The sequence below is a fragment of the Capricornis sumatraensis genome, chromosome 20, assembly GCF_032405125.1.
Source record: "Capricornis sumatraensis isolate serow.1 chromosome 20, serow.2, whole genome shotgun sequence".
In the NCBI taxonomy this organism is placed as follows: Eukaryota; Metazoa; Chordata; class Mammalia; order Artiodactyla; family Bovidae; genus Capricornis; species Capricornis sumatraensis.
In genome coordinates, this window is record NC_091088.1 from 66,732,728 (window position 1) to 66,745,865 (window position 13,138).

Sequence of the window (13,138 nt, forward strand, 5' to 3'; positions counted from 1 at the left end):
CATTTCATAATGGTAAAGGGAAATGATCATCTTAATTCTTTTTCCCAACTTTATTGAGATATCATGTAAGACGGTATAAATGATTACTTTTCTGTCAAAGACTCTTAGACTTACACAATAGAGCTGATTAAAACAAGCTTTTAATTGAAACAAGCAAAACAAAACACCTGCATTGCTAGCTGCTGCTGCTGCTGCTAAGTCTCTTCAGTCATGTCCGACTCTATGTGATCCCAGAGATGGCAGCCCACCAGGCTCCCCCGTCCCTGGGATTCTCCAGGCAAGAACACTGGAGTGGGCTGCCATTTCTTTCTCCAATGCATGAAAGTGAAAAGTGAAAGTGAAGTGGCTCAGTCGTGTCTGACTCCTAGTGACCCCATGGGCTGCAGCCTACCAGGCTCCTCCGTCCATGGGATTTGCCAGGCAAGGGTACTGGAGTGGGTTGCCATTGCCTTCTCCTGCATTGCTAGAGGAAGGGCAATAAGATGGGAAGTAATGGTTGATTGATAAATGGTTACAGTTGAGTGGAACTAAAACAAAGTTAAATTGCAGAGACAAGATTAAAAAGTTACTGCATGAGACAGGGTGCTCAGTGATGGTGCACTGGGATGACCCAGAGGGATGGGATGGGGAAGGAGGTGGGAGGGGGGTTCAGGATGGCGAACACATATACACCCATGGCTGATTCATCTCAATGTATGGCAAAAACCACTACAACATCGTAAAGTAATTAGCCTCCAATTAAAATAAATAAAATTTTTTAAAAGTTATTGATGAAAAACAGAATGATTGAAATGGAGATTATGGACACTGAAGATGCTGGTAATAATGAAGGACTGTTTGTGACAATGAACAACTGCAGTTGAGCGATGGGGGTATGGTGGTCAAGAAAATGTACAGCAAAATTATTAGGTGAATTAAAAAGTAGATGGAGAAGGACGAACAGAACTGGCAAAAATCACTATCTTGCAAGTTCTACTGAAACTATCAGTTTAGGAAACAATGGAGGCTGAAACTGCCAGGTGAAACTTTGATGAAAGAGGTTGACATCACCTGACTCTTGCTCTTCCCTTATTGTGGAACAACCAGGTATAACGTGCTTGCCACTGTGCTGTAATGGCAAAACAGAACGCCACCCATAGTCCTGATGAAAAGTTGTATCAGAATATAATCAATCTCCAGGTCAAATACCAGATCATATCAGTCATGAGGGATCGCTTCCAATTTCAGCTGAAAACACAATCAGCCAAACCCAGAATGTGGGCCATTCTCCAGGAAAGAAAAATTGTGCACTTTCTGTAATAATTAAATGATACGACCCTACAGGCAAGCCTCAGAGACATTACTGGTTTGATTTCAGACCACCACAGTAAAGAGAATTGGCATTAAGGAGGGACATGCAATTTTTTGGTTTCCCAGTGCATGTAAAACTTATGTTCACACTACACTGCAATCTATTCAGTGTGCCATATAGCATTCTGTCTTAAATAAATGTACATACCTTAATTTAAATGAACTTTATTGCTAAAAAATTTGAATCATCATCTGATAACCAAGGGTTGCCATGAATCTTCAACTGGAAAAAAGTGCAACATCTGTGAAGCTCAGTAAAATAACATATGCTTGTACATGTGTATGTATGTACATATATTTAAAGGTGTATGTGTATAATTAATATGCATAAAATATGTACATATGATATATGTATTATAATATGTGTTAAGGTTCATTGTGGATCTAAATATAGTGTATCTAATTGTCTTGTAATTTAATCTAACATCCTCTTGGTATAAGGAGTATGGGTTTCCCTGATGGCTCAGACGGTAATGTCGGGGGAGTTTGTAATTTCCTCAGTTCTGTCTCATCGTGACAAAAATTTGAAATAACCGATGGACCAGTGTTACAGCCCCGTGTAAATTTCCTTGGACAGACCAGTGTTATAGCACCATGTAATTTCTTCCAGCGGACCAGTATTACAGCTCCGTGTTACAGCTCAGTTTTATTTAGAAAGCAAAGGAAAATACATCCTCGAGGCGTGAGGGCAGACCGACCCAAAAGACGTGAAGAGAAGAGAAGCCCCTGGCTCAACGTTGGCTCCTCTTTTTACACACTTATCTCCCTCCCTGGGCCTACCCTATGTAAATTGGGCTGGCCAGGAGTGCTGTTTCTTCTAGTTGAGGTTCTCACTCCGGTCCTCAGACCTTCCTGTGTTCTACATTTGTGGGCTTTTCCCTTCTTTGTCTTTTAGCCAGCACCATTCTTGACTCCTTTTTGTTATTCTAACTATCTAACATCGCCCCCTCAAGAGACGGGAGGCCCAATTCTTTGGGAATAGTGGAGTCAAGGTCTCTCTGGATGCTGAACTGAGACAGCGAGGAGGCATTGGGCCTCCCCCTCTTGCTAGTCTCAAGCCTCAGAGCCCTTATAGCGGTGTCCATCCATGGGTGAGAGATATTTTCCATGGTTGGCTCTAGTTTTATATATCCTTGTTGAACTGACACTGCATGTTGTAGCTTGTTGACCTGGGCAGAGACAAAACGGGTTAGACAACTGAGAATACATGGAGCAATCATAAGCAGCATCAGTATGGTGATAACAGGGATTAGCAGGGGCATTAGCCAAGTCCAAATTTCCCATTGCCAGGAGGATCCCCCAAAGAGAGATTGTAGCCACCCTGAGAACTCTCCAGATCTTTCTTTGAGACCCTGTAAGGTCTGAATGCTTTTCCTGAGGCCTGTGAGACTTTAACTTAGCTGCAGGTATTTACCCAGAAACAACACGTCTCATTCAAGATGGCTCAAGTCCCTCCTTGTTCAGGGATCAGGCAATCTATCTCTCGTCTCTTTTGGAGTACAACCCCTGCCAAGCTGTGTTGGCTCTTTAGAGATATCCTGAGAAATCTTATCCCCAGAAACTTAATTTGGGGGGCATTCATTGGAATGGCACTCATTTGTAGTTCTAAATAGGTATCTGAGGTCTCCCAGGGGCTCACAGGTGTATTGAGTATCCTCTTCTGTTTTCTTCCACAGTTTGACTTGTGAGTAGTGAATCTAGGAGTCATGTCCTGGTACCTTGACTGCTGTGGGGGTAGAAAGTATTACAGGGTTGGGGCTCTTCCATGTGGGCTGGAGTTGAGCCTTTGGAGACCCATCTTTCCAGACTAATTAGGACTTGAGTCCCTGGAGCAGATAGTAGTGACTCTTTAGAATCTTTTGGGTCCTGGTTGACACCCCACAAGTATATATCCTGTTGGAATTGCCCAGTGGCCATGGTATAAAACCAGAGAGTCTGAGCCTCTGGATCAAAGAAGAAGTTACTGACATAAACAAAAGGTCTCCCATAGAGCATTTCATAAGGATTAAGACCAACCTGTTCCTTAGGGTCAATACAGATATAGAGGAGAACTCTTTGTAAAGCCTCCTTCCATCCCAGGGAGGTCTCCTGGGTTTTCTTTTTTATAGTTGATTTTAAGAATTGCTTGGCTCTTTCTACTTTTCCTGAAGACTGAGGCCTCCAGTCACAAAGGAGATAATAAGTAATGTCCAATACTTTAGAGGCCCCTTGGGTGACCTTAGAAGTAAATGATGTCCCATTGTCACTTTGTAATAACCTGGGCTACCCCATGCCCGAGGCCAGGGGCAGTGGTCGGGAGGAGCTACCCCACACAAGAGTCAGGAGCAGCGGCCAAGAGGAGCAATCCCACATCCAAGGAGCCATGGCTCTGCGGGCGCAGGAGGGCCAAGAGGAGCTACTCCACATCCAAGGTCAGGAGGGACGGCCGTGAGGAGATACACCTCATCCAAGGTAAGGAGCAGCAGCTGCACTGTGCTGGAGCAGTCGTGAAGAGATAGCCCACATCCAATGTAAGAGAAATCCAAGTAAGATGGTAGGTGTTGCAAGAGGGCATCAGAGGGCAGACACACTGCAACCATACTCACAGAAAACTAGTCAATCTAATCACACTAGGACCACAGCCTTGTCTAACTCAATGAAACTAAGCCATGCCCATGGGGCCACCTAAGATGGGAGGGTCATGGTGGAGAGGTCTCATAGAATGTGGTCCACTGGAGAAGGAAATGGCAAACCACTTCAGTATTCTTGCCTTGAGAACCCCACGAACACTATGAAAAGGCGAAATGATAGGATACTGAAAGAGGAACTCCCCAGATCAGCAAGTGCCCAATATGCTACTGGAGATCAGTGGAGAAATAACTCCAGAAAGAATGAAGGGATGGAGCCAAAGCAAAAACAATACCCAGCTGTGGATGCGACTGGTGATAGAAGCAAGGTCCGATGCTGTAAAGAGCAATATTGCATAGGAACCTGGAATGTCAGGTCCATGAATCAAGGCAAATTGGAAGTGGTCAAACAAGAGATAGCAAGAGTGAACGTGGACGTTCTAGGAATCAGCAAACTAAAATGGACTGGAATGGGTGAATTTAACTCAGATGACCATTATATCCATTACTGCGGGCAGGAATCCCTCAGAAGAAATGGAGTAGCCATCATGGTCAACAAAAGAGTCCGAAATGCAGTACTTGGATGCAGTCTCAAAAACGACAGAATGATCTCTGTTCGTTTCCAAGGCAAACCATTCAATATCACAGTTATCCAAGTCTATGCCCCAACCAGTAACGCTGAAGAAGCTGAAGTTGAACGGTTCTATGAAGACCTACAAGACCTTTTAGAATTAACACCCAAAAAAGACGTCCTTTTCATTATAGGGGACAGGAATGCAGAAGTAGGAAGTCAAGAAACACCTGGAGTAACAGGCAAATTTGGCCTTGGAAAATGGAATGAAGCAGGGCAAAGACTAATAGAGTTTTGCCAAGACAATACACTGGTCATAGCAAACACCCCTTCCAACAACACAAGAGAAGACTCTACACATGGACTTCACCAGATGGTCAACACCAAAGTCACATTGATTATATTCTTTGCAGCCAAAGATGGAGAAGCCGTACACAGTCAGCAAAAACAAGACCAGGAGCTGACTGTGGCTCAGATCATGAGCTCCTTATTGCCAAATTCAGACTTAAATTGAAGAAAGTAGGGAAAACCGCTAGACCATTCAGGTATGACCTAAATCAAATCCCTTATGATTATACAGTGGAAGTGAGAAATAGATTTAAGGGCCTAGATCTGATAGAGTGCCTGATGAACTATGGAATGAGGTTCATGACATTGTACAGGAGACAGGGATCAAGACCATCCCCATGGAAAAGAAATGCAAAAAAGCAAAATGGCTGTCTGGGGAGGGCTTACAAATAGCTGTGAAAAAAAGAGAAGTGAAAAGCAAAGGAGAAAAGGAAAGATATAAGCATCTGAATGCAGAGTGCCGGAGAATAGCAAGAAGAGATAAGAAAGCCTTCCTCAGCGATCAATGCAAAGAAATAGAGGAAAAGAACAGAATGGGAAAGACTAGAGATCTCTTCAAGAAAATTAGAGATACCAAGGGAACAATTTCATGAAAGATGGGCTCGATAAAGGACAGAAATCGTCTGGACCTAACAGAAGCAGAAGATATTAAGAAGAGGTGGCAAGAATACACACAAGAACTGTACAAAAAAAGATCTTCATGACCCAGATAATCGCGATGGTATGATCACTCACCTAGAGCCAGACATCCTGGAATGTGAAGTCAAGTGGGCCTTAGAAAGCATCACTAAAAGCAAAGCTAGTGGAGGTGATGAAATTCCAGTTGAGCTGTTTCAAATCCTGAAAGATGATGCTGTCAAAGTGCTGCACTCAATATGCCAGCAAATTTGGAAAACTCAGCAGTGGCCACAGGACTGGACAAGGTCAGTTTTCATTCCAACCCTGAAAGGCAATGCCAAAGTATGCTTAAACTACTGCACAATTGCACTCATCTCAAATGCTAGTAAAGTAAAGCTCAAATTTCTGCAAGCCAGGCTTCAGCAATACGTGAACCGCGAACTTCCTGATGTTCAAGCTGGATTTAGAAAAGGCAGAGGAACCAGAGATCAAATTGCCAACATCCGCTGGATCATCGAAAAAGCAAGAGAGTTCCAGAAAAACATCTATTTCTGCTTGATTGACTATGCCAAAACCTTTGACTGTGTGAACCACAATAAACTGTGGAAAATTCTGAAAGAGATGAGAATACCAGACATCCTGACCTGCCTCTTGAGAACCCTGTATGCAGGTCAGGAAGGAACAGTTAGAACAGGACATGGAACAACAGACTTGTTCCAAATAGGAAAAGGAGGACGTCAAGGCTGTATATTGTCACCCTGCTTATTTAACTTATATGCAGAGTACATCAGGAGAAACGCTGGGCTGGAAGAAGCACAAGCTGGAATCAAGATTGCCGGGAGAAATATCAATAACCTCAGATATGCAGATGACACCACCCTTATGGCAGAAAGTGAAGAGGAACTAAAAAGCCTCTTGATGAAAGTGAAAGAGGAGAGTGAAAAAGTTGGCTTAAAGGTCAACATTCAGAAAACGAAGATCATGGCATCCAGTCCCATCACTTCATGGGAAATAGATGGAGAAACAGTGACAGACTTTATTTTTCTGAGCTCCAAGATCACTGCAGATGGTGATTGCAGCCATGAAATTAAGAGACGCTTACTCCTTGGAAGGAAAGTTATGACCAACCTAGATAGTATATTCCAAAGCAGAGACATTACTTTGCCAACAAAGGTCCATCTAGTCAAGGCTATGGTTTTTCCAGTGGTCATGTATGGATGTGAGAGTTGGACTATAAAGAAAGCTGAGTGCTGAAGAATTGATGCTTTTGAACTGTGGTGTTGGAGAAGACTCTTGAGAGTCCCTTGGACTGCAAGGAGATCCAACAAGTCCATTCTGAAGGAGATCAGCCCTGGGATTTCTTTGGAAAGAATGATGCTAAAGCTGAAACTCCAACCCTTTGGTCACCTCATGCGAAGAGTTGACTCATTGGAAAAGACTCTGATGCTGGGAGGGATTGGGGGCAGGAGGAGAAGGGGATGACAGAGGATGAGATGGGTGAATGGCATCACCGATTCGATGGACGTGAGTTTGATTGAACTTCCGGAGTTGGTGATGGCCAGGGAGGCCTGGCGTGCTGCAATTCATGGAGTCACAAAGAGTCAGACACGACTGAGCGACTGAATGAACTAACTGAACTGAGCAGACCTAATCTCAGAATGATTTCATGGAGCAATTTTTTTACCACCTCCTCAGCCTTCTTAGTCCGAGTGGGAAAGCCTTCAATCCATCCTGTGAATGCATCTGTCATGAATAATAAGTATTTATACCCTTGAGAAACTGGCATCGGGGTGAAGTCCATCTGCCAGTCCTCTCCTGGGTACATTCCACGTCGTTGGATGGGCTCAGCCAGCTGGGGTCTTCGAGCTCCTTGGGAGTTAATTGGCAAGTGGGACAAAAGGAGACCACTTGCCTTATAGTCATTTGGAGGTCTGTTCCTCTGAAGGACCTTTCTAGTAATCTTTGGATGACCTTTTCACCTAAATGAGTGGTAGCATGTAAGGAGTTAACCAACTTCCTTTGGAGGTTCCCAGGCAGAAAAAGGAGTCCCTCCTTGTGGAACAACCCCCTATGATCTTCTTGAAAGCCCTCACTCTTAGCTTTAAGAGTCTCACCTTCAGTATATGAAGGAGTTTCTGGAAAATTTGTCTGTGGAACTAAGGTGGCAACCCCCATTATGTCATTGTTCTGTCATGCTGCTTTCTTAGCTTCCTGGTAAGCTGCTTGATTCCCTCGTATCACTTTTGTGCTCCCTTTCTGGTGTTCTTTACAGGGGAGACTGAAACATCAGCAGGCAGATGAGCTGCCTCAAGAAGCCTAAGGATTTGATCACCATATTGATTGGGGACCCTCGGGTGGTCAAGTGGCCTCTTTCTTTCCAAAAACAGCATGTGCATGTAGCACCAGAAACACATAGTTGGAGTCAGTGTAAATGGCTACTCTTTTTCCTTTTTCCCAGCTTGGAGCTCGAATCAGGGCTATGAAGGAAATGGCAACCCATTCCAGTATTCATGCCTGGAAAATCCCATGGACCAAGGAGCCTAGTGGGCTACAGTCCATGGGGTTGCAAAGAGTCAAACACAATTAAGTGACTTCACTTCACTTCACCTGGTGGCAAATGTTTAGCCACTAAGGTCTCAAAATTTGAGACTACTGCATATCCCACTCTTCTTTTTCCATCCAACACAAAGCTGCTTCCATCAGTGTACGAGATTACCTCAAGATTGGTCAGAGGATCTTCTTACAATCCCTCTCATGGTTTTATCCAGTGGTCCAAGGTTTCTAGGCAAGAGTGAAATGGGAGAGAGCCCTCGGGAGTAGACAGGAGGGTCTTTGGGTTAAGAACTTCACAAGGGGATATAGTCAGGCATGGATTTTCCATCAGCACTATTTGATATCTGAGGATCCTTTGATCAGACATCCATAAATGGCCTCTCCCATTCAGTTGTTTCACTTAGTCAGTTCAGTCAGTCAGTCGTGTCCAATTCTACGTGACCCCATGGACTGCAGCATACCAGGCCTCCCTCTCCATCACCAACTCCTGAAGCTTACTCAAAATCTTGTCCATTGAGTTGGTGATGCCATGCAACCATCTCATCTTCTGTCCTCCCCTTCTCCTCCTGCCTTCAATCTTTCCCAGCATCAAGGTCTTTTCAAATGAGTCAGCTCTTCACATCAGGTGGCCAAAGGATTGGAGTTTCAGCTTCAGCATCAGTCCTTCCAATGAATATTCAGGATTTATTTCCTTTAGGATGGATGGGTTGGATCTCCTTTCTGTCCAAGGGACTCTCAAGAGTCTTCTCCAACATCACAGTTATAAAAGTGTCAATTCTTCACCACTCAGCTTTCTTTATAGTCCAACTCTCATGTCCATACATGACTACTGGAAAAACCATAGCCTTGACTAAATTGACCTTTGTTGGCAAAGTAATGTCTCTGCTTTTCAATATGCTATCTAGGTTGGTCATAAATTTCCTTCCAATGAGTAAGCGTCTTTTAATTTCATGGCTGCAGTCACCATCTGCAGTGATTTTGGAGCCCCCCAAAATAAAGTCTGCCACTGTTTCTCCATCTATTTCCCATGAAGTGATGGCACTGGATGCCATGATCTTCATTTTCTGAATGTTGAGCTTCAAGCCAACTTTTTCACTCTCCTCTTTAATTTTCATCAAGAGGCCCTTTAGTTCTTCTTCATTTTCTGCCATAAGGGTGGTGTCATCTGAGTATCTGAGGTTATTGATATTTCTCCCAGCAATCTTGATCCTAGCTTGTGCTTCATCCACCATGTTTCAAAATAGTTAGTTTTCCCCCAAGAGAGAGTTTCAAAGCATCTTCTATCAGGACTGCCATAGCTGCAAGATTTCGAAGGCAGGGAAAGATCTCTTCCCAATAAGGGAGTAGGACACACAGAGACCACCAGGAACTGGTGAGAAAATATTTGTCCATCCCAGCAACAAAGAAGTGCTCAGGTGAATCTTTTTGTAACTGTTTTTCCTGGAGAACCCAAAATAGTACAGGTTTGGGAGGAGAAGGCTCCCGAGTAGGAAGGAGATCAGGACAGAGTAGGCAGCCCCTGTGTCAACCAAGAAATTCTCAGACCTATCTGCCACATCCAATTTTACCCTTGGCTTCATCCCCATGGTGGTTATCTGTGACAGGCAGGCTGGCTGGAGTGGACTGCTTCAGTCCTGTTGAGCCATCGTGAGCAAAGGCTTGGTGCTTGACCTTGAGGCTCTTGGGTCCCAAGGGCAGAGTGCCACCCAATGTCCCAATTGATGGGATTTGTAGCAAGCCCTTTTAGGAGACTTGTCACAGTTTGGACACTCTTTGGACCAAAGCTCCACTGTCTACAGATTAGGCATTTGCCTCATGCCTTGTCCTTCAAGACTCAGGCTTTGCCATAGGGCTTCTCTGGATGACGGCTAGCATCTGGACATGCTTTGTCTGTTTCCTTTTCTCCCTTTCCTGGGCCTTGGCCTCCCTCTTCTGTTCTCTGTTATAAAAGGTATTGATAGCTGTCTGGACATCTCATCTAAAGAGGCAACAAGATCCTGCTGCAGGAGCTGTTGTAACTTTATTCCGATGCCTGATGCACATTGGGACAGGAATTTGTCCTTTAAAATCACCTGTCCCTCATAAGAGTCTAAGTCCAAATTGGTAAACTTTTGGAGGGCCTCCTTCAGCCTTTCCAGAAAAGCAATGAGGTTCTCATTGGGCTTCTGAGTTATTGCTGAGACCAGGCACAGTCCCACAACTATAAGGCTTCCTTTTGTTTTTATGGGTGGACTTCCTTAGGGGTGAGTCTTTCTGAAGCTTATCCTACCCAGTACTGTTGCAATCTGAGAGCTGAGCATTCCCAGGTCAGGGTGCAGATCCAGGCAGGCTGAGGCATGACAGCCTCCCAAGAATTGGGTCCCTAGGCAGGTCGAGGAATGTCGACCTCCTGGGACCCCTGGACTGGCAGATCTCTGAGCAGGTTGAGGTGTGACAAACTTCTGGGGACCAGATCCCTAGGCAGATCTTAGGTTCCTCCCTAAGAGCAGATTAGAGTGTCTGCAGTGGTAAACATTTCATTGTCATAGACCCGCTTTAGGTAACATCAGAAGTAATGACAAGAGTGGGTTATCTGGTCCTGTTAGGGGCATTAAGAGTATTTTAGGGGGTAGAGTCCTGGTTGTAGAAATTAGTAAGTGGCTTAAGAACAAATTGATAAGCAATAGACCATGTGTTCCATAAAGTGGAGTGGAGATCTGATCCGGGGATATGTTTGTAAGGAGAAGGGTGGCAAGGGTTTGGACCCAAATGGTCTGCAGCACTAACTCCCAAAGAGGTAAACATTATCCCTGAAAGCCCAGTTGCTCTTGAAGGGATGCCACCAACAGATGGACTTCTAATAGGCGTTGTGTGCCTGTTGCCTGCCCTAGTAGGTTCCCTGAGAGATGCTCTGGTTGCACATGTTGTAGGAAACACGGAAGATGAAGGCCTGAACATCTAGAGGGATTGGATATTATATGGTATTTCCCTCCCAAGGGCCAGCTATTTTCTAATTGTCCCTCCAGAAGGTTGTAGAGGCAACATTGTGAACCCAAATGTGGCTCAGGAAAAGAGCAAGAAACAGGAGGGAAGGGGGCAGGACACAACTTTGAAAGAATGACATAACCCAGTTCAGCTCAGTTCAGTCACTCAGTCCTGTCTGACTCTTTGTGACCCCATGGACTGCAGCATGCCAGGCCTTCCTGTCATCACCAACTCCCAGAGTTTACTCAAACTCATGTCCATTGAGTCAGTGATGCCATCCAATCACCTCATCTTCTGTCGTCCCCTTCTCCTCCCACTCTCAATGTTTCCCAGCATCAGGGTCTTTTCAAATGAGTCAGCTCTTCCCATCACGTGGCCAAAGGGTTGGAGTTTCAGCTTCAACATCCGTCCTTCCAATGAATATTCGGACTGATTTCCTTTAGGATGGACTGGTCGGATATCCTTGCTGTCCAAAGGACTCTGAAGAGTCTTCTCCAACACCACAGTTCAAAAGCATCAATTCTTCAACACTCAGCTTTCTTTGTAGTCCAACTCTCACATCCATACATGATCACTGGAAAAACCACAGCTTAGACTAGACGGGCCTTTGTTGTCAAAGTAATGTCTCTGTTTTTTTTTTAAAATTTAAATTTATTTATTTTAATTGGAGGCTAATTACTTTACAATATTGTATTGGTTCTGCCACACATCAACATGAATCCACCACGGGCATACACATGTTCTCCATCCTGAACCCCACCCCACCTCCCTCCCTGTACCATCTCTGTGGCTCATCCCAGTGCACCAGCCCCAAGGATCCTGTATCGAACCTGGACTGGTGATTAGTTACTTATACGATATTATATATGTTTCCATGACATTCCCCCAAATCATCCCACCCTCTCCCTCTCCCACAGAGTCCAAAAGACTGTTCTATACATCTGTGTCTCTTTTGCTGTCTTGCATACAGGGTTATCATTACCATCTTTCTAAATTCCATATATATGCGTTACTATACTGTATTGGTGTTTTTCTTTCTGGCTTACTTCACTCTGTATAATAGGCTCCAGTTTCATCCACCTCATTAGAACTGATTCAAATGTATTCTTTTTAATGGCTGAGTAATATTCCATTGTGTATATGTACCACAGCTTTCTTAACCATTCATCTGCTGATGTCTCTGTTTTTAATATGCTTTTCTTTCAAGGATCAAGCGTCTTTTTGTTTCATGGCTGCAGTCACCATCTTCAGTGATTTTGGAGCCCCCCAAAAATAGTCTGCCACTGTTGCCACTGTTTCTATTTGTCATGAAATGATGGGACAAGATGCCATGATTTAGTTTTCTGAATGTTGAGTTTTAAACCAACTTTTTAACTATCCTCTTTCACTTTCATCAAGAGGCTCTTTAGTTCTTCACTTTCTGCCATAAGGGGGATGTCATTTGCATATCCGAGGTTATTGATATTTCTCCGGGCAATCTTGATTCCAGCTTCAGCTTCATCCAGCCCAGCGTTTCTTGTGATGTATTCTGCATATAAGTTAAATAAGCATTGTGACAATATAAAACCTTGACATACTCCTTTTGCAATTTGGAACCAGTCTATTGTTCCATGTCCAGTTCTAACTGTTGCTTCCTGACCTGCATACAGGTTTCTCAAGAGGCAGGTTGGGTGGTCTGGTATTCCAATCTCTGTAAGAATTTTCCACAGTTTGTTGGGATCCACACATTCAAAGGTTTTGGCATAATCAATAAAGCAGAAATAGATGGTTTTCTGGAATTCTCCTGCTTTGTCGATGATCCAGTTGATGTTGGCAATTTGATCTCTGGTGCCTCTGCCTTTTCTAAATCCAGCTGGAACATCTGTAAGTTCACAGGCCACATATTTTTGAAGCCTGGCTTGGAGAATTTTGAGCATTACTTTAGTAGCTGGTGAGATGAGTGCAATTGTGAGACAGTTTGAACATTCTATGGCATTGCATTTCTTTGGGATTGGAATAAAATCTGACCTTTTCCAGTCCTGTGGCCACTGCTAAGACTTCCAAATTTGCTGGCATATTGAGAGCAGCACTTTCACAGCATCATCTTTTAGGTTTTGAAATAGCTCAACTGGAATTCCACCACCTCCAC